The following is a 23,381-nucleotide window of genomic DNA, read 5'->3' on the forward strand; positions in this document are numbered from 1 at the left end:
GTTCTTCCCTACATTTTGTTTCCTCTATGATTCTTTAAAAACTTAGTTTATGGATTGAGCAATTTATTCTTAAGCTTATCTGTACCTTTTGTTGTATTTTATGATAAAAACAAAAGGCTACCAACTCAACATTTTACTTGTAAGCCATTTTGCTGTGGTTCAAAAAAAAATTCATGAGTAGGTCCTTCAATTCTTTAACAGTGACATTTATCAGTTTTCTGTTTCCCAACCTCTGGTCACTATGTTTGCTCACTTTCTCCAGTTTTCTAATGCATTTTCTCTGTGTTTTCAGTTTATGCCATCTCAAAACCACTGACGTGGTTGCTTCTTTCTTACTCAAGGATTTCTTTCACCTTGGGGAGTGTGAGCACACATATGTGTATGTGTTTGTGTGTGTGTGTGTGTGTGTGTGTGTGTGTGTGAGAGAGAGAGAGAGAGAGAGAGAGAGAGAGAGAGAGAGAGAGAGAGAGAGAGAGAGAGGGGGAGAAAGAGACAGAGACAGAGACAGAGAGACACACTCAGAGAGAGGCAGAGAGGGAGAACAGTTTGGAAAATATGTGGCATAAAAGACTCTGTTTCTCTTCCTTGCATTGAACAGGGCTTCTCCGCCAACACTACTTCAAAAGCATTCTGAATACTTGAAGTTATGTGAAAAATAATCACAGGGCATGTGATAATCTCTAGTGTATTTTTATGGCTTTAAGAGAAATGCCAGACTCCTGTTCTGTCTAGAATTCTTCAGCTTTGATAACTGTGTTGTTGAAACCAGAGGGAAATTTGTAAAAAAAACAAACGAACAAAAATCCTTGTTAATTTCACCTGTTTACTGAAAACTTAAGAATGTATTACGTTGTTCTGAAAGACTTCATAGCATTCTAAGTACTTGAAGTAGCCTTTTATTTCATGAAAATATTACAACTGTCATAGCTGGAATTAGCCAGCCATATTAGTTCATGGTAATGACAAGTTATTTTATCACACACAATTCTCATTTTATTCACACAGTTAGGATGCTGTTATCAGTATCAATTTAAAAACAAACGTTTAAAAAAAAAAAACAAGCAGCAATGTTCCAGGATCCTATTCTGCAAATCGCATTTACTCTTCATGTCCCCTTGGGATCTGCTGAACTGTCCATTTCATTGTTTTTCATGTTGCCTTTGAAGGTCTCTATCTGAGTCTTTTGCAAAATGTCCCTCAATTGGATGTATTTGGAATTATTTGTGAATTCACTGTATCTCCAGTTGATAAAGCCCTTAAATTCTACCTGGAGAATTTATGCTAATCTCCTATTCTTGAAAGAGGTTTGATAGCCCTGACAACTCTGTTTTTGGTTAAAATCCATTTCATTCGGTTGTTAAGTATCTATTAAAAAGTGTAGGGAACTATCATAAAGTTATTCAACATTGCCACCTGGCATTCAAAAACGGAAGTACATGGGTAAGCTAAAACCAAGGGCTGGGAACCCAGATCCTCAGTAGTGAGAGGCATTGCAAACAGAAATCAGATTCTGGAAACAGCCCCAAAAATTAGTGCTGATGGACTTAATGAGGAACAGATTTAAAATACCTTTTTGTTTTGGTAAGCAGGACAGTACAAATATATACACATGACTTAAAGGGCTCAGGCATTTGGATTTTGAGTTCAGCATCATCCTGGGTACATATGGAAATTCTGGCTACAAAACAACAAATAACAGCAAAGCAGAGGCCAGGGAACAAATAATAATAAACCAGAAACAAGGGAATAGTTAAAAGGTTGGCATATAACAATCCTTTTCTATTTATTTGCACACTGCCTTTTAAAATGAACATGTTCAAAATTTTCAAGACCTTAACAATGTACTCAACTTTGTATTTCCACCTGTATGGATATGGTGATTTCTACCAATGTGACGACAGAGATTTGAACGTCGATAAAGATACAAATGTCATTATACATCACCTTTAAATTATGTTGTGGTTGCTTTTTGTTGACTTCACACAACCTAGACATACCTGGGAAGAGGGAATCTCAATTGAGGAATTGTGTCCAGCAGATTTTCCTGCAGGCAAGTCTATGAAGCATTTTCTTGATTTATGATTGGTGTGGTGGGTCCAGGTAGCTGGTATAATGAAGTAGGCTGAGCAAGCCATGGAAAGCAAGCCAGCAAGCAATATTCCTCCAGGCTTCAGTTCCTGCCCTGATTTCCTCAGCCTTGGCTTCATTCAGTGGATTATCACTAAGGATATGTAAGCCAAATAACCCTTTTTCCTCCTTAAATTGCTTTGGTATTTTATAACAGTGATAGAAACCCTACCTAAGACAAATAACATTTTCAATTGCAACTAAATCAAATCTACATATTTCTTTACAACTGTCATGAAAAGTTCTATAGCTAATATATGAAACTAGCTATATGTGATATTCATTTTCCCAGTGTTTAGTATGAAGAACCTCACTGTATTTTTATCATTGGATAGACATGCATCATTTTTATACTTTATGTTACTAAATATAAATTCCACTTAATTTATCTATGGAATATCAATACATACTTGATTTATTGTTTTCTGTTTTACAGAAAATACTGTCAAAGGTATTATTGTAAATTTCATACTTCACTAGTAATAAAATTCTTAAGCCCCCAGAAGACCATCATATTGATTCTACAATAAATGATGACATTAAATGTGCAGTGTTCATGCTTCAACTCTCCCTGTATGAGCTAACACAGCTAGTGTAATCTGTTTATTTTAGTGTTCTTAAATGCCCTGCGTTGAAGCACAGATTTTGCTCCCACAGAACATATGGAAGTTAAACTTCTTTTTCCTCCTAGAAAATTTGGAGGTGTGTTTTAATATTTATCAAGTTTATACTCTGCACAAATATATAAAGTTGTGTAAAGTAGTGGTATCTGTGCATTTTTTCTTCTGTTCGTCACACTATTTATAAGTATTTAAACTTATAGGTTTGAATTTTCTCTTTTTATTTTGTTTAACAATACTACATTAGTCATGAAAAGCAAGTCTAGGTCTGATTTTGTTTTTGTACATTGTAAATTTTTCTAATTTATTTTTCTCTTTAGAAAATTGTCTTTAATATTTAAAAAAATTATGAACTTTTATTTGTGTTAGATAATTATGTATCGTACTCGTATATCATACTACACAGGTACTAAATAATATCAAGATAGTAACTATTTTTAGTTTTACTCTTTCATGCTTAACCTTTACCAATAGTTTAATAGGAAAATTGCATAAACTTCTGATTTCATGTGACCAACTTAACTATAAAAAATATAAAAATGCTATCTTTCACTTAAAACATCTAGTATTCATTATATATGTAATTATTTACATATATGATAAAAGGTAGAAAGTTCATATTATTTTACAAATGGTTGAAAATCCCCACATTTCTACATTATTAAATATGAACTTTTATTAGTACACGTTCTTGATTTTGTAGGAAATTAATTCAGTGAACATTAGGTAGGACCGGGAGTAACCTGCAACGTGTGAGACATTGCCGTTTTTACCATTTTCTTATTTTACTTCACAAATATTCAACTATACACATACATGTATGATTTCTGTATTTTGTATTCCTAAATATAAATGCCATTTAATTTAAATCCATGGACTGGTACATACTTAATTATTTCCAGTCTTGCAGAATATGCAGACATAAGTATTATTGTAAATTTCATACCTCCTGTAAGATACTAATAAAACTGGTAAGACCCAAGAAGGCCATCATGATATGAATTCTATATTAAAAGGTATAATTAAATGAGAACTAACATTTTATCTGTTTTAAGTGAAAAAATAGCAATTGTAAATTTTTGCTAGGAAAGCTGGGCACATGAGATCAGAAATATTTATAATTTTTCTATTAAACTTTAGGTAATGGTTAAGCATAAAAAATAAAACAAAAAAGTTAAAATTTGGGAAGTAAGTACCTAACTCCTACTTTTAACAATCTGTCATTATTGATTTGTTATTTTGTTGATTCCAAATCTTCATAAAAATTCTTGTTTTGGAACATTGTAGTCTATTCTCTTAAACATTTCAATTTTAACGAATTCAGGAACGATCTGTTAAAAAAAGGTCTGAAATGTATAAACTAGTGTTTCTTTAATGAGGAGAACTTCATTGTGCTTTGTGCTCCACAGGTGATTTTCAGCTGACTGTGGGTGAACTCAGAGGCAGGGTGGCGGACCCTCTGGTACTCAGGGAACTTCTGGCCTCCTCAGTGGCCCCTAGGGGACTGCTCAGTACCAGTGCACCAGGCTGGCCACTCTCCGGAGACCTACCCAGGTATACTGGCTGGCTCAGTAGCAGGGCATGTTGGGAAAGTCACGTGTTGGCAGCACAGACAGCATCTGGCAAGGGCCACTCTTAGTCTGGCTCTTATTTGTCAGTGAGACAGTCAGGTGCTTATCCTTTGCCTGTCCAGGCAGCAGTTCAGAAGCTTGGGTGAGCAGGTCTCAGTTTCCTGCTCTCTAGGCGCTTTCCTTCAGAGTTTGTGGCTGGACCTGGAATTTCCTAGCCAGCCCTGTTTTCAAGCACATATTCTGCTCCAGCACAACATATGGAAGTTAAACTTTTTTTCCCTACTTAGAAAACGGGGATGCATATTTTAATATTTATCAAGTTTATATTTGTGCACAAGTACACAAAGTTCTGTAACATAGTAGTATATGTGCATTTCTTTCTTCCGTTAGTCAACATAATTTTCAAGTATTTAAATTTATAGGTTTGAATTTTCTTTTTTGTTTTTATTTTGTTTAATAAGACTACATTAGTTATGACAAGCAAGTCTAGGTCTGATTTTCTTTTTTGTACATTGTAAATGGTTATCTGCTAGTTGGTTTTTTGGTATTCTGAATTTAAAGAAAGAAATGAACAGAAAAGACAAAACAGAATCCGAAAAGTACCAACATCAAAATCTTTTATGACATTTAGGATTCATGTCCATCTATAGCCCTGGAATTTTTTTTATAAAATATTCAGAACTATATGTGGTTAATCATTTCATTATGTTGCATTTAAAATTTTTGAAGGAAAAAAATCGATAGAATTCAAATAATACATAGTAAAAAATTATACAATGAAAAAATCACAGTCCGACTTTTGAATTCTGCATTTTGTAACCATCATATGCTTTTCAACCAATGTGTGCAGAATAAGTGCGTGTATTACTATTGGTGTTTTAGACTACATATAAAGTCTACCAGCATCACTGAGTTGATTTTGGGTAGATATATTGTGCCATAGCACAATCGTGAATTAATATTATTGTCCCTTTCAGTTGATTAGAATATTTTCTTACTCAGAAAATAAATGTGTCAGGTGTTGTACAGAGTCTCAGGTAGGAGCAGTAAGGGTGCAATAGGTAAACAACTTGAAAGGCTCTTAAGGATTAAGTGGTGCCAAAATACTGTCTTCCTATACCATCTTCTTCACCACTGGGCACAGATGCTCATTCTTTTTTTTTTTTTTTTTTTTTTTTTGGTTTTTCAAGACAGGGTTTCCCTGTGTAGCTTTGCGCCTTTCCTGGAACTCACTTGGTAGCCCAGGCTGGCCTCGAACTCACAGAGGTTCGCCTGGCTCTGCCTCCAGAGTGCTGGGATTAAAAGCGTGTGCCACCACCGCCCAGAGTTTCTTTTTTTTTCTTAACAAAGATTTTTTTTTATTCTTTTTACATACCAAAGATCCCCCTCTTCCCTCCTCCTGCCCCTCCAGCCTCCCCTTCCCACCCACTCCCTATTCCCTCCTAGGAGAAGGTAAGGCCTCCCTTGGGGAGGTACAACAAATGCTCATTCTCACTGTCCTAGTGCCTGGTAGTGTTTTTTGTTTGTTTGTTTGTTTTTTACTGTGGATGTTTAGATATCTAAACATATTAAACAAGCATTGGATTGTTGGTAGTATTTAGAAATCTGTTTTAAGTCTATGAAGTGACATATTACCATATTATATATCCTTATTTGATTAGCATATATTGTGTTTTCCATTTTTTTGGCTTAGTTTGCATGTATGTTTGCTTCAGTTTGCCCAAACAATATTGAAATACATATATCTGTACATTTGTCATCACTACCAACATGTTATTTTGTAGAAAGTAGTTTGGAATTAAATTTCTAGGTAAATGGATGTGAGCCCCTCGAATCTATATATCAGCACATGGGAACCCAAGCTTTCTTATTTCTTTCTATGTTATCATCTTGCACTATTATTTTTATATGATATAAAGATAAACTTCCATATCCTAAATGTCCACATGCAATTTATAAATTATATTATTCAATCATTTCACATTAACAACTATTTAAATATTGCATAATACTTCTACTTATACCTGTCACATTTCTTTGGCAAATGTGTTTGTGGGTGGCTAACTGGTGGATTCACTGAGTATACATAATAAACCAGAGTGGAAAGAGCAGAATGTAACCACAGAGGAAAAACAATGGTGTTTAAGGCAGATCACTGATTGAGACATACTGGGTTTGAGGAGAAGATGGTAGTGTGAGTGCTGCACATGTAAAAGAAGCTAAGATGCTCTGGTGTTTGTTGTTTTCATTTTTGTTCTTAGAATTACTGTTTCAGAGGAAATTTAAACTCCTGTTTTAGATTTTAAAAATTGCAATGAAGATTTGTTTTCAAGATGTCCTGAAATTCTTTTCCATCGTAATCAATATGGAGACATGATTCTGAGGAAAAGGATGTCTTATTCCTTTAATTCTTGAAGAATATATGTTGAAAGCAGGAGGAATGCACCACACATCTTGTTAGAATTCATGTGCAGTGGTCACTCAAATTCTTTTCTACTATTTTTTTAATTTTTGAGATTATAATATAATTACAACTTTTCTCCCTGCCTTTCCTTCTTCTAAACCCTCCCATATACACCACCCCACTCTCCTTAAAATCTGTGGCCTCTTATTTCATTAAATGTTATTGCATGCATTATATATATATATATATATATATATATATATATATATTTCTAAATACAACCTTCTCAATCTGCATAATGCTACTTGCATGTATGTTTTCAGGGCTGACTAAGTTTTGAAATACATCTGTATTACTAATGCACCTCTCACTTAAATTTTCAGGTTATCACAGAGGATTAGAGTCACCTGCTAGTGAATTACCTAAGCTAACAGTTACTTGTTATAGTGTGCATGATTCAATAGAAACCCTTTGATCAAATTTTTGACAAATAAGACAGATGTTATGGCTCATGCTGGTAATCCCAGTCTCATTAGCCTGGGGTAGGGAGATCACTGAATTTGAGGGCAGGCTGGGCTACTTTGAGAATCTCTGACTCTCCAATTTTCCTGTCAGATAACAGAATATGTTAAATACTTATCAGCTATTATCTTAGAGATTGCAAGAAGTTTCTCTCTTACTGTAAAGATGAATACAAAACCTAAGCAATGATAATCTGATAGGGCATCTTATTAACACAAATGATGTTACTCAGTGTTAAGTGTGAGATATAAGTTGTTTCTCTTGTACTTCACTTTTGTCTGATTTTCAGTTTTTCTTATCCTCTACATTCATGAATTGTTGATACACTACACTGACTTCTCACTTTGTCATGATCCACAGGTAAGCAGACAGAATGGAGAATAATTCCTTTTAGAATTATACTTAAATATGTTCCTGAATGGATAATGGTAACCTACAGAATTAGTTAATTCCTTATATGGCCAATGTGTTGTGAAATCCTGAACAGTGAAATAAGGAGTCTTGGCTTTGAGAAAATCAAAGATACATATTTTCTATAAAAGGTTTTGCTTCCAGTTGACATCCTGAAGTGAGAAGACCCCATCTTACTACCCCTCTTATTACTTATACCTAATCAAGATTACAGAGAAGTGAGCATGCAAGGAATGTGTTGGTTCCTGGAATTTTGCTTAGCGTAACAGAACCATAAGCTATGCTTAATAGTATCACACTTTATAAACTATAAAATTACAGTTCTGATGCATTGTCTAGGCATTCTCCCAACAAGACCACTTTGTGTAACTGTAGGATGGTGTTAAAACCAGAAATTTGATATTGGTGAAAAAGCATTAACTGAACTACATATCTTTTGCTTTCAACAATTGAAAATGCACTGTAAAATCATATTGCATTCATGTATTTGTGTAATAACCATCAAATTCAGGATACAGAATTTTCTACAACCCCATCCCTAAATCCTTTTTTGCTACTGTGTTTTGGTACTATCCTCTTCCACTTCTTCTGGCCTACACAGATTTACTTTCCGTAACTCTACTTTTAGGTTTTGAAGTTGTATAAATGAAATCATATAGAAGATAATCTTTTAAATTGTGAGTGTGTCTCTGTCTCTATCTATCTGTCTGTCTGTCTGTCTCTGTCTCTGTCTCTCTCTGTGTGTGTGTGTGTGTGTGTGTGTGTGTGTGTGTGTGTGTGTGTGTGTGTGTAGTGCACCTGGAAGACAACATCAGGTGTTTGTCCTTGCCTTCCTTCTTCTTTAGGACGAAGCCTCTTATTGCTGCCTTGAGGGAATTATCTTGTGTCCACTTGCCATCTAGCTGAACAAGTGCACAGATTAAAAATAAGCGTCACGTCACTGTTTAGGCTTTACACGAGTGTGGAGCAATCAAACTCAGGTTCTCTAGCATAATAACTAGTGCTTTACCCTGTGGACTACCTCTCCAAACTTCTGAGAATTTTTTTCACTCTGACTAATGTATTGAAATACGTATATTCTTTCAAAAATCTATTCTCATGTATTACTAGGACTATATTCACTATTATTGTTTTTATTTTCTTTGCCTATTGAAGAAAATTCAGGTTATTTGCACTTTAGGGACAGGAAAAGTAATGCTGCTATGAACAAATCATTATTGCACATGCACAAGATTTTATTTTTTTTTTGTTGTTTATCAAAACAGGATTTCTTTGTGTAACAGCCCTGACTGTCCTGGACTAGATTTGTAGACAAGGTTGGCCTTAAACTCACAGAGATCCACCTGCCTCTGCCGCCTGAGTTCTGGGATTAAATACATGTACCACCATGCCCAGCTACATTTTTCTTTTCTTTTTTTTTTAATTGGGATGAATGACCAAGAATGAGATTGCTGGGCCAAAAGGAAGGTGCAGTGTCATTTTACAATAAATTGTTATTGTTTTCCCGAGTATCTGGACTATAAAATATTTGAAACACCATTTGAGATCTCTTCAGTTGTAAGAATTTCAGCAAATGTGACAGGCATGGTATATTAACTCAAATTTGAATTACTGAGTAGCAATGATGGTCACCTTTGTCATCACATTAACAATGAAATTTCAAGACTATTTTCTTATGGTTTTGTGTTTCAGTTTCCAATTTTGGTTTAATATATCCCCGCAGAAGCATGAACACTCACATGCGTATTCTGTGTTGATTGTGTAACCTTATTAAATTCGAGCACCAATTGTAGGAATTTTTAGTAGTTTTCTTGAAATTTTCAACCTACACATATCATCTGAATAACACTTAATTCATTCTTTTCTGAGCTTGACAGCTTCAACCCTCTCCTTCCTGTTCTCACTGTCCTAAGCCCTGGCCCTTCCTCTCTTCCTTCCCATTCTTGTCCTCTTCTGTTTTTTCCCTCTACCTAAACTTTCCTTTAAAGTGGGTGGAATGTGGAATAGAGACTTTTCCTCCTTTTTTAACTTCTAAACAGGACGCATTAGTATATACCATTGAAATGTTAGATACATATTTTAGGTATAGGTCATTACTAGTTATTCACAACTTTGTGCTTCGGCCTGTTACTATTTGCTGACAGATGTTATTTTAAATGAATGGTACTACTTCCCTTCCTTCCCTCCCTTCCTCTCTCTCTCCCTCCCTCCCTTCTCCCTCTCTCTCTCTCTCTTCCTTCCTTCCTTCCTTCCTTCCTTTCTTTCTTTCTTTCTTTCTTTCTTTCTTTCTTTCTTTCTTTCTTTCTTTCTTTCTTTCTTTCCTTCTTTCTTTCTGTCACTCTCTCTCCCTCCCTTATGTTTTTTTTTCTGGTGTGTGTGTGTATGTGTGTGTGTGTGTGTGTGTGTGTGTGTGTGTGTGTGTGTGTGTGCGTGCGCGCGCGTGTGTGCTTTAGATTTATTTAGGCTGATGTTTTGTTCAAACATATAGTCCTCCTTACCAAGTGTTCTGTGTTTAATTTAAAGAGTATTCAGATGTTATGGATGAAGCATAACATTATGGAGGTGACAATCAAATTAGTGAATGGTGTAATTCCAACATTATCCATTATTAATAATTTCTTCTCCATTTCACTAAGCATTAAGATATGATATTGTAATTTTCAATTAAAACTTTTATTTCTCTACCTGTCCTTGAGGTTCTATTAGCTTTTAGTTCATGCACTTAAAAGATAAGTGTGCAGTATCAGATAGTTTTGTTTTCTAGATCCTCTTACAGAAAAATATATTTCTATAAAATAGCATTTATCCCCAGTATTATTCTAGATAAACTCAACTTTGACTTTAATTAATATCATTTTTAAAAAATTTTCAAATGGCATGTATTTATCTGTGCTCTTACATTTACTCAATTTATACTTTTATACATGCATATGGCTGGCTCTACAGGTTTTTTATTTTTAACATGACAGATTTTCTTTGAGTTTCTGTCTTTAGCAGACCATTTGCAGCTAAACAATCATTCTATTTGTATCTCTTCTTAGCAACCATACTTCTTCCTTAAAAGGAGTTCATAGATGACAAGCCTGTTCTTTTGAGGCATCAACACAGCAGTGGCTGCAGGGTCCGAGATGAAGACAGAAAAAGAAAAAAAAAAAAAAAAACCAACCCACAACTGCATTGCAATTTTGAACAACAAATCCAGGGTAGTTTTCTTCTCAAATATTTTGCGGATTTTCAATATATTGATCACCTTTATCTAACTGCTAAGCTACAAAGTGTATAGAAGCCAACAGTTAATCTTCCAGTATATGGAAAACAGTCTTGTAAGCCATTTCCATTTAAATCCTAGCCTCCATTTTATTTCTAAGTCAGCTTTAACTAAACATAGCCTCCTTATGATGGGTCTCATTTAAATGTTTTTACCTGTGTGGTGGGTACTTATTATGAAACAGGAAATGGGAATTTTATCTCATTGGGTGATGCACATTTTTGTATGTCATTAATATTGAGCTTAATTATAGAATATGGTATAAATTAATTTTATTGTTTTCTATATTTATAGTTACTATTAATTAATGGGATTGTATTTGAGCTAAGAACAATTTTCACTGCATAGTCAAAATTACTTGTGTTACCTCTTCCCCATGCCCTGTGAATCTTGAAGTGTAGATGAAGAGAAGGAGAAGCATCACTTTAGGCAGGTGTTAGTGTGAAATACCGCTAATACTTCTAAGTGGTTCCTCCCTCAGTTTCAGCTGTGTTCTTGTTTCAGACTCCTGAAGCAACCTTTGGGAGTCTCCGGAATCCTGCTGCTGAGCAGTGATATCTTTTCTTGAGTGGGTCCCTGGGGTATCAAGCCCTGAAGTTTCTTCAAACTCTCATCGGAGTCACCTTAATTTAGAAATCTGAGCAATATCCTTTTCATACCCAGGCTGAATGCTGTCTGAAGCCAGAAGTTGGTGCGAAGTGAGTCTCAGACATTCTCTCTCTCTCTCTCTCTCTGTTTGATATGTAGTCTTACAGACCATTAGTTAGCATATTCTATCCATTTATAATTTTCCATGTAGCAAAGCATATCTAACCCTTATTATTTTTTCACAAAATCTTAATACATTCTCCTTCAGATTATCAATACTGTACCACAGTTATGTGATTCCAGGTGGAAGTCTTGATATAAATAAGGAACCAAGTGAAGCAGTTCTACTGGCATTTGTGACAATAAAGGAATTCAGGCAGAGGTTTTGATCTCAAGGTCTCCCTGGGTAACATGTTATCTAAAAATATCTTTATGGGAGTCATACACTCTATGTCAAAGGAAATCTTAAGATATATTAAATGAAATGATTATATCACTGTCAACTTATTATGCAGATAGGAGCATCTTTCTATAATTATTTGTAAAGTCCTACAATTATAGGAATTTTATCTATATGAAAATATCTATGTGTAAATTAAGGCATCTCAATATTCTGATTCATCTGAATCTTATTTGATCTAACATTTTAGAATCTCTGTTTCCCCCTTCCTCCAACTCCTCCTTCTCTTTCTCCCTCTCCCTCACTCCCTTTACTTCCACCATTTCACCTCTCCCTCTCTCCCTCTCTCCTTCTCTCCATCTCCCTGCTTCATCCCCCCATCCTTTTATTTCTCTCTCCTCCTCTTTCTTTCTATGTGTGGTATATGCATGTGTGTGTGTGTGTGTGTGTGTGTGTGTGTGTGTGTGTGTGTGTATTTATGTGCTCACCTGTATGGGCTGAAGCGGAAGCCAGAGTTTGATATTGGAATACCTTTCCTTAAAGGCCTCTTTTTTTTTTTTTTTTGGTTTTTTGAGACAGGGTTTCTCTGTGTAGTTTTGCGCCTTTCCTGGAACTCGCTTTGTAGACCAGGCTGGCCTCGAACTCACAGAGATCCGCCTGGCTCTGCCTCCCGAGTGCTGGGATTAAAGGCGTGCGCCACCACCGCCCGGCTCTTAAAGGCCTCTTAACCTTGTTTACTTTGAAAAAGAGACTTTTGCTGAACCCGGAGCTTGCTGTTTTGCCTGGCAATCTGAGAGCCTCTGAGGTCCACTTGGCTTTTCCTTGCCCCCAGCATTGGGATTGCAGTAACATGGTAAGCCCTCATTTTTTTGTGGGTGCTGAGTATCAAATTCTGGACCTGATACTTGCATAGCATGCAAGCACTTTAACCACTGATCTATCTTACCTATCCCTAGAGGTTGGATATTTTCACATCATTGTGCTGGTTACATATTTTTTGTCAGTTTGACACAGACCTGAGTTATCTGGAAGGAGGAAATGTCAATTAAAGAATTGCCTCAGATCGGTCTGTGGGCAGGTCTCTGACACAGTTTTTGATCAGTTATTACTGTGAGTAGTTCTTGGTTGTATAAGAAAACAAGCTGAGAAAGCTGTGGAAAGGAGCAAGTGACTAGCATTGCTCCACGGTCTCTGCTTCAATTCCCATGTCCAAGTTCTTTCCTTGAGCTCTAGACCTGGACTTCTTATATGATGGGCTGTTACTTTAAAAAAAATAAATAAACTCTTTTCTCCCCCAAGTTACTTTTGCTCATTGCGTTTATCACAACAGTGCATAGCAAAATAGGACAGTTACCTTCTGTGTTGTGAAAAATGTAAACGAAATACATTGCTTGACTAAAAGATGCTATAGTATTGCTTCTTAATTAGGCCAACTTTGCTGCCTGCCTCGTAGGCCAGTCGTGAAGGGACTGTTGTCAAAGAGGACTTCCTTGTGTCATGGTCAAGTCTGAGGATAGGAGATCATGTCTCAAATATGATTCCTCAGACAAAAGTGTTTGCAAACATTTAGAGGGTAGAGAGTAAGTGTGATTTAAGGCAAGGAAAAAGATGATTGGCAGGGAGTCAATCAGTCAGTTCAGGTGTAATCCATCTTCATAGCTATCCATGGGAGATATGTTCAGAGAATTAATGATATTAAGCAGATTTGGAGGTAGATTGTTCTGCTTCGTGATGTCGTTGGTCACTCATAGGATATATTCCGAGGACCATGGAAGGTATCAGTGGTTTCAATGGAGTGACCTGAAAGATGCTGGAAGATAACCTTGATAAGCCTTATAAACATGATTCACATCCCACCTGTATTTTCTTTCTTTTTTAAATTTTATTTTTTTTCTTTTCCACAGTTTGCCCCTCCACTCCGCCCAGCTCCCCCTTCACTTTCCTTCTCTCCTGGATCCACTCAGCCTCTGTCTCCCATCAAAAAAGAGCAGGCCTTCAAGAGACAATTACCAAACATGACAAAACAAAATATAATACGACAAGGCAAAAGCTTTCACACCGAACCTGGAAAAGGCAACCAAACAGGAGGAAAGGTCTCCCAAGGGCAGGCAAAAGGGTCAGAAACACCTGCTTCCACAGTTAGGAGACCCACAAAACCAGGAAGCTGATAGCCACAAAATATGCGTGGAGGACCTGGTGCAGACTCATACAGGCCCCATGTTGCTTCTTCAGTCTCTGAACCCATATGCACCCTGCTTAGTTGATTCAGTGGGCCCTGTTCTCCTACAATTCCCACACTTGGAATTTCTCAAGCTCTGAGGGGAGGGACCCAATGGAGATCTCTAATTTAGACTCTCTCTCTGCATAATGTCTGGCTGTTGGTCTCTGTATCCCTTCCCGTCTGTTTCCATAGGAAGCTTCTCTGGTCACACGTTATTTCTGACAGAAGATACTGGGAGACTGGTGAGAGATTGCTCCACCATGCGACTTCCAATGTGAGTATTTTCTTTCTTTCTCTACTGAGTATGCTTTTATGACTTCCACGTTGTAGACATCAAGGACATAAAATCTGAGCAAATTTATAGGTCATATGGTAAAATCCATTCTTAGAGATCAGACGTGCTATAAAAACCCTTCTTTTGATATAAATGTCCCTGAGTAATACTCATCGTTAGGTATTAATCAGTGTATTCATCATTGTTGTGTATATATGTGTTCATATGTACTTGCACCTGTCTTTACAGATACAAATGCATGAGGACATGTTCGTGTTGGGGATAGGCTTCTATGACAGGTGTCTTTCTCAATTCTTCCACTTTACTTTTCGAGGTAGTCTTTCACTGAATATAGAGCTCACAATTCAGCTACTCTGCATGACCAGTAATCCTCAATTACTTCTGTCCCTGCCTTTCTTGTGCTAGGATTACAGGCATATGCCACAGCACCTGGCTTTTTACATGGGCTATGGAGATTGAACTCAATTCCTTATGCTTATACGGCAAGCACATCACCAACCGAGCTATCTTCTTATCCCAGTAAATCAATTTCAGAGAAATATTATTTCTACAAGAAGTCTATGGTGTGTCAAAATAAAGATGATTGGGATATAAGGGATAATAAGTAAGGAGACTCAGAAAAAATAGAGATCTCTGAGTCTTAATGTGAGTTGTCTATGTTGGTAAACTTGCAGCACTCAGAAGATAGTGGAAGGAGGAACAGGAGTCAAGGACACCCTTCAGCTACATGGTGAATTGTAGGTCAGCCTGAAATGCATGAGATTCTGTTTTTAAAAGTATGTGGGGAGAAACTTCACATCTACTTAAAATACAATGTGAGGTCTCCTTTGAAGTCCAATTCAAGAACAACAGCAATGATGAAATACTTTGGGAAAGTTACTGATATCAGATAAAAATCGTTCAATTATAGGCCATAATTTAGCTTTGTGATTATGTGAGGAAATGTCTGGTTTAGAGGTGAATGCTAAAGTATGTAGCGATAAAATGATATAACTCCAAGACACCTGGAATCTGCCTTAAACAATGCAGTAAAGAAAAAGCATTGATATATCTATCATAAGAGTGATAATTATAGAATATAAGTTAGGAGTATAGGAGGATTCATTGCTTTACTTTATTTTATATGTGTTTAATCATTATTAAGGCAAACTTTCCATGTGTAGCTGTGCTATAAAGGCTGGAATCAAACCCCTGGGCTTAGGTGATCCTCCTCTCTCATTTTCCCCAAATACATGGGACTTCAGGCGTGTAACACAATATGTTATCATTCTTCAACTCTCTCTCCCTCCCACCTCCTTCCCTCTTTGTATCCCTTTGTTCCCTCTCTCCCTCCCCTGTTAATGAACTTTAGACATATAGGCAAGGACTTCACTAGGCAATTGCTCTCAGAAAACTTATATTAATTGACAGATCTAATCTTTCTATCACCATCTATTATCTAGCTATCTGTATTAGTGAGGATTCTTTGAAGTAACAGAAATTATAGAATGAATCTCTCTCCATCTATTATCTATACCTATATTTATATTTATTTCTATATGATTTCTTAGAAATGTTTACAGGCTTTGGGCCAGCTAATTCAACAAGAGGTGGCTATGAATGGAAAGTCCATGAATCCAGAAGCTGCTCAGTTCATGAGGCTGGATGTCTTGACTGGTCTTCAGTATAGGCTGGAATTATGAAAGCCAGTGAAGGAATTGACTTGCTAGCAAGGTAAGAGCAAGCAGGCAAAGAGCAAAAGCTTCCTTCTTCCATGTTCTTATACAGGCTTCCAGCAGAATCTGTGGCCCAGATTAGAAGTGGGTTTTCTCAGCTCAAATGATTAGGATTGCAGGTATTTCCTACCTCAAAGATCTGTATTAGAAGTGAATCTTCCTACTTCAAATTAAACAAAAATCCCTCAGAGGTGTGCCTTCCAGTTTTGGGTTTTAGTTAATGGCAGATGTTTTCAAGTTGACAACCAAGAATATCCATCACACTACTTATCTGTGTATCTATCTATGGGTGAGTGTGTGGATGTGGAGATCAACACTGGGTATCCTTGCTGAGGAGGTGTACACCTTGCTTTTTGAGACAGATCCAAAGCCTTGGATCCTCTTCTCTATCTCTGCCTTCCAAGGGCTGAGATTACAAGCGCATGTCAAAAGTTGTCTATTTTTAATGCCAACTAAAGCAGGTAAATAAAAGCAAGTGAAACTGGGGCAAGAGGGGGATTATTCAGATTTTTTCCAAAGTTCCATCATTCTCTGTGTGATTTCCACATTTTTTATGGATCATAGTCTGCAAGTTTTGATAGAAGTGATCTCTTAGAACATAATAGAAATTTCAGGACCTATTCATTCACGAGAAGAGAGTGAAGGTCATGACATGTTGCTACCAGGCCAAAAATCTTATACATTTTAAAGGCTAAGTACACAGAGTGATACTGGCAACAGGTGGCAACTAATAAAGATTTGAAAATATTTGTCTAGAGAGACAGGTCAATAAAGCTGAATATTGGATGATGGTTTAAGAGAGACAGTTTAACCAGAAAAGCTGCAGATGCGGTGAGAAGCCAATTGTCAGCCTGTTAACCAGGGCTTGGTAACAGGTGGTAAGAGAAAGGACTTGCAGTGGGGATCAGAGGCTGTGTCTTAACTTGAGAACACAAGCAGGAAGACAAAAATCTTAGTCTTCAACTTCAAATCCTCAAATCAAGGGTCTGTTTTTATTGGAAAACAGGTTGAAAATAGGTGAGGCATTTGAGAGATTAAGTATTTCCCATGCGACTCCAGTACAAAGGAGGATCTGTGCCCCTTTTCCCCTTTACATGTGTGAACTTACAGGGAGGACCATGAACACACTTTTCATGTTCCCTGGTATTTCGTTTTCGAAGGTTGCATAAAACCTGAATCTAAAATGCAGTGGGAAGAGCCGCATGGGAACCCAGAGAGCAGCATCAGAGCTAGGTGGGATGCATTCTTCATGAGAAAAGTTGAAGGGTACTCGGAAGATGAAGGGCAAGAGAGTCAGGCAAGGATGTGGGGTGGAGAAAAACTGTGTCTATGGCAGCAGGCCAGGAGATGACAAGAGAAATGTGGATTTGCTGCACAGCGAGGAACAACCCTGGTGACCATGCAGGACCAGGAAGGGCGAAGCTAGGAGACCGGGCAGGTGAGAGGAATCAGGTAAGGAGAAAATGTGGATGTATCTCCCAGAAGAATTGCTTCTTGTGAAGATGAATTTTGAAATTTTTTTTTATCATCTGGATTGTTTCTTAAAATATCCTCTAATCCAAGAAGTCTGTGAGAAAAGCATAGAAAGCTGTTTGCTACGCTATTTCCTGGAGGGCTGGGTGTAGGCAGAGGATGAGTTTCATGGAAAGGACTGCTAGGCACACGGGCTAGCAGGCTTGGGGAACGTGCTTGCTAATGTCCACCTTTCTCTCCCTTTCTCTGTTTTTGGTGACTCCACCCTACAAGAACAATAGGTTAATGTCAGTTTGCTTATATTTTCAGGTTTGGATAATTCTCTAGATCAGAAATTCAGACTGACACCTTACGTTGCCATCTAGTGTCCACTAGGTGGAGGCTGCGAACAGCCTGCTGGGAAGCTGCGGAGGGGCAGGGTCCGCAGCTGCGCAGAGAATGAAATGGAGGGTCCATCACCGACAAGGCAGGCCTCTCTTCAGGATGAAAACCTTGGCAGGGGGTAAGCTTTGAGGTCTGTGGACTGTGACCAGTGATGGGCATCCAGAGTCTGAAGAGGGGTTCATTGTAATAGCGTGGGTGGAAAGGTACTGCGGTGTGGGCAGTCTTCTAGGGGTTCTTAGCATAGGTACAGATTCTCCCTTGTCTGCGTCTTGCTTTGTACTATGCGGTGTACTCAAAACATCTTCGTGATTTTACCATGTGCCTCAAAATCATAACATGAAATTCAACGTTTTTCTTTTTCCATATGTCCCCTGTATTCCTACCAAGCAATACTGTGAGGAACTGTGTTTTCATTCTTCGATTATCCTTAAATAATTTAGCAAACAAAGGGAATTGCCAAATACTGGTATGTTTTTATTTCATCATTGCTAAATAATAGTATCTAGCCATCTTTTAAGGGATCCGTTTTCGCATGGCCTAAAGCAAAGGTTGTGCTTGGGGTTTGGTGTGTATGTTTTTATTATTGCATGTTTCTGTTACGCAAAATGTTAAACTAACAGTATTCCTTTGAAAAACTACATTGTGTTTATTTAATTTGTTTGGTTTCTAAAATGTGCTGTTTAAATTATTTCTTGAGAAGTTCATTTGTGTATACAATGTATTTTGATCGAATCTATCCCCAAACTGCCCCCTGCTCCTCCCTGCCCCTCAATGTGCCCCTCCCAATTCTTGTCTTTTTCCCCCTTAATAACCTACTGAGTCAGGTGAGTGCTCCTTGTATGCAGATGGATGTTCAGCCATCCACTAGAGCTTGGGAAAGCTACCCCTCGCCACACTCCTAAAGAAAACTTACTCTCCTACACCTCTGGCAGCCACCAATGGCCAGGCTCACAGAGAAAAACAGCACACGTTCTCTGTAATATGTGGGTTTTAGCTTTGAATCTTTAGATTTGTGTGTTTGGCTTAGAGTTCTGGTAGAAACCAGAGAATGGTTTGTTGGAGGAGTTAAGGGAAGGGGGATAGCCGAACTCAGGTGATCTACCTTTTTGGGCAATCTTTAAAATGTTATAACTTTCCCTACCTGCATGCCTTAGTTGTATTTAATTGGATCTTTCCTTTTGGTCTTCATAGGATGGAAAAATCAAATACTAATTTAGATGTTCTTCCTTTTCTAACCTGCATTCTAGCATTTTGATTTTGTTTAAACTTCTGATGCTACAAGGGGACCTATGCTAATTGTGTTTGCTCTCTGCCAAAGCCTAAAATCCATCATTTCTTTACAGATTCCCAGTTTCTTTCATTGAAGATTTTATTAGAGAAGAAAAATTTTATACCAAGTATGTTTATGCCCACAACCATGTAAAAATGTGACCGCAGGTATGATCAAATTCAGTAGCATATCAACAGTCTATCCATTTCCTTTAATCATACATAACCCCCATATTCATTGATTTGAGAAATCAACCCAAAGATACTTGCAAAGTGGTTGCCGAATCAGAAGTTCATACTAAGGAAGCAATGTTACCAACTAAATGCAATGTTCTCAGACAATTCCCTTTTCATTTGGGATTGGAATCTCCACTTATTTTCTTAGCTACCTGGGTCAGATCCTGTTTCCCCACTATTTACAGAAATAAGGGATATTTCATATAGTCATAAAAGAGTTATACTGTTTTGCCCATATTATTACGTAGGAAAATCCAACTTACTGTTTAATTTATAGAGAGTGTAGGCATACAAATTATTTTCAGAGCCATATAAAAATTATGTTAATCTCACCTATTCAACTTTCCCGTGACCCAAGCACATTGTAGTTATTGATAATTTTATTAGTTTATTACCTACTTACCCTTTACACAGTGTCACATAAATGAGTTTATGCAGTATTTTGATTTTTTTTTCAAATTTGATTCTTGATTCTTTTGTTTAATACTGTGCCTCTTGAATTATAAAGTACATTTCATGGCTATTTTTACATGTAATTGCCTAAGAATGGGAAGTATTGATAAGTTTTAATATGCTATTATAATATTCCTATAACTACTATGGAGAAATGTCTATTTAAATATTTACTTTTCATTAAGATATTTCTCTTTTAACTTGCAGGGTATTTTATGTATTTTGGAAAATACATCCGTGTCAGCTATTTGAAGATCATTCTTTGCTCCATGGATTGAGCTGTATTTTCCTTTTTCACTCTACATTTTGTTTCTGTTAACATTTTTGTTTGTTTTGCTGTTGGTATTTTAGGTGTTAATACTTTATTTCAATTTATAATCCACTGCAGGAAGAATACGGGAGAAGTGAAGTAATAAAGGGGAGGATGTGAAAAGACACAGCTAGCAAGTATGTGCCAGCCTGTCAGGTATTTATGCAGAAGCTGTGCGGGATAAGTTCATCTGTCTGCTGCGTATTCTCCAACAACATATCAGTTGCTTAGAAACAGAAGGATTAATTTTGAATGCTGATTTTTTTCACTAATCTGCAAATCTAACCATAAACAGTATCAAAATGTTTTAACCACTATCAATTTGTCATAAGTTTTGAAAGGAAGGAGTATGTTGTAGTTGGAGTTTTCTCTCCGGTCCCGCCAAGCCCCGGCAGTCTGACAGCTCACTTATAAAATAAACACACAGACGCTTATATTATTTACAAACTGTATGGCCATGGCAGGCTTCTTGCTAACTGTTCTAATATCTTAAATTAGCCCATTTCTATAAATCTATACCTTGCCACATGGCTCGTGGCTTACCGGCATCTTCACATGCTGCTTGTCATGGTGGTGGCTGGCAGTGTCTCCTTGCCTCAGCCTTCCACTTCCCAGAATTCTTTTCTCTGCTTGTCCCGCTTATACTTCCTGCCTGCCCACTGGCCAATCAGTGTTTTATTTATACAGAATGATATCCACAGCAGTATGTGTCAAGTAGTCCACATTTCATTGGTTTTCAGGATTGTTTTGAGTACACAGTGTAGCTGCTTGCTTTTCCTTAGAAATTTAAGCACTGTGTTGTTCATTTTGATGACAGTAGTAAAATATCTAGGGTGTAGATTGGACCTTTACTTAATCTCTAACTGCCCAGGAAATTGATGTTATCTTAACAATATTTAGCTTTATAATCAATGAACCTGGGGAATTTTAAAATTTGTATGGTCCTATTTTAATTTTTATTCTGCAAAACGTAAATAAATGTAAGTGCACTTAGCCTATATAATTATTTATTTTGTTTATTTCTTTTATTTTTCTGCCTTCTTGTCTCTCCTCTTTCCCAGGCAGTTCTTTCTTTAAAAGCATATAAATTGCTAAATATTTTATTTTTTAATTTTATTTTGTTTGTTATTATTGCTTTTTAAAACAAAACAAGACCAAAAGCAAAAGAGGATACCTCACTATGTTGATGCTGCTGTTCTCAGGCTCATGCACTTTGGAAAGGCTTCTCCCATCCAACTGCAGCATGTGCTGTAGACACAGACCTCCATGATAGTGTGGTCAATGTAATTCTTATCTGAGTTTCGTTTTTCAGTGGTTAGTTTTTGTCTATGAAATACAGTTGAAATTTGATGTTATCATATATACTGATACTCCAATGAACTCATTTTTATTTATAATCATATTGTTTTGTGGATGTGGTCTTTTTTTTTTCTCTCTCATTTTGGTTGCTTTTTGATTACCTGTATGTTTGTGTAATCACGTGTGGATATGTGTACATGAGTGGCATTATGACAGAGACAGAAGAGGGGATCTGATCCCCTGGAGGTAGAGTTATACCCAGTTTTAAGCTGCCTGATGTGGGTACTGGGACTGGAACTTGGTTCCTCTGCAAGAGTGTCAAGTACTCGTAGCTGCTGAGCCATCTTCCAGCTCCTAGATTTTTTTTTCAATTCAGAAGATTATGTCCTTTGCAAATAGATGCAGTTTATCTTAACTGTATTGTGGAAAAGACATATTATAAATAAGCATACATAATATTTATTTTGCTCATGGATTGCTCTTATGGCAAGCTTCAGTACAATGTACAGTAAGAATGCTAAGTCTTAGCATCTTTGTTTCATTTCTTTTCTTTTTTGTGGTAAGGTTTTTTTGTGTGTGTGTCTATGTGTTTGTCTTCATGAACAACATGTGTTTATGTCCCAGTGGACACTGGAGATTAACCTGTGGTGGTGTTTGTCAAAAGACAGCCTCATTGGTTTTTATTTTAAATTTAATTGTTTTTATTTTGTGCATATAGCTAGTTTTTGTTGTTTTTGAGACAGGGTTTCTCTATTTAGTTTTGGAGCCTTTCCTGGAACTCACTCTATAGCCCAGGCTGGCTTTGAACTCACAGAGATTGGCCTGCCTCTGTGTCCTGAGTGCTGGGATTAAATGCTTGTGCCACCACCACCAGGCATGCATATGGCTATTTTGCCTATATTTACATCTGTGCAGCACTTCTGTGCCTGGTACCTGCTAAGGCCAGAAGAGAGCACTGGATGTCCTAGAAATGGAGTCACTGATGGTTGTGAGATACTGTGTGATTGCTGGGAATTGAACCCAGGTCCTCAGGAACAGCAGCCATGTCCCTAACCTTTGAGTCATTTCATTAGATATAGCCACAATGTTTTTTGTTGTTGTTGTTTGTTTGTTTGTTGTGTTTTTTTTTGTTTCTGACACAGACTCTCTCACTGGGACCCAAGTCTCACAGATTATGCTGACTGACTGACCAGGGAGCACCAGGGTTATGACTGTCTTGACTTCCCAGTTTTATAAATTATAAGCACGCACCTCTATGCTTTTGTTGTTGTTGTTCGTTTTTGTTCTTCAAACAGGGTTTCTCTGTGTGGCCCTTGCTGTCTTAGAATTCACTCTGTAGACCAGGCTGGCAACAAACTAAGAGATCTGCCGCCTCTGTCTCCCAAGTGTTAGGATTAAAGGCATGCACCACCACCACCCCATGCTTAGTTTTTTAAAATATAGATTAAAGTGTTATGTTGAAGTTATTTTCTAATTAAGCAAATGTCAAGACAGTTCGGAGGGTTTTATATGGCCTTCACCTTCCTGTCATGTCAACACCTTACTTAACCATAGTATGTTTATGCAAACAAGGAAGTGAACAGTCATGTGAACCCCTAACTGAACGTCACCATCTTTTATTATATAGCCACATTTCCATTGATTGTCATTATTTTCTATATCTTGGGACAAACCACATTAGACTTACTGCCAGAAATGAAGATGTGGAACAGCCAAGGCTGAGGACCAAACCTCTAGGCTATTGCTGCCAAGCCTGATAGCCCAGTTTCCCAAAATTCACATGGTAGAAGAAACTGACTTGTTCTCTGACTTCT

The sequence above is a fragment of the Peromyscus californicus genome, unplaced genomic scaffold, assembly GCF_007827085.1.
Source record: "Peromyscus californicus insignis strain IS unplaced genomic scaffold, ASM782708v3 Scaffold_4__1_contigs__length_199733344, whole genome shotgun sequence".
NCBI lineage: Eukaryota > Metazoa > Chordata > Mammalia > Rodentia > Cricetidae > Peromyscus > Peromyscus californicus.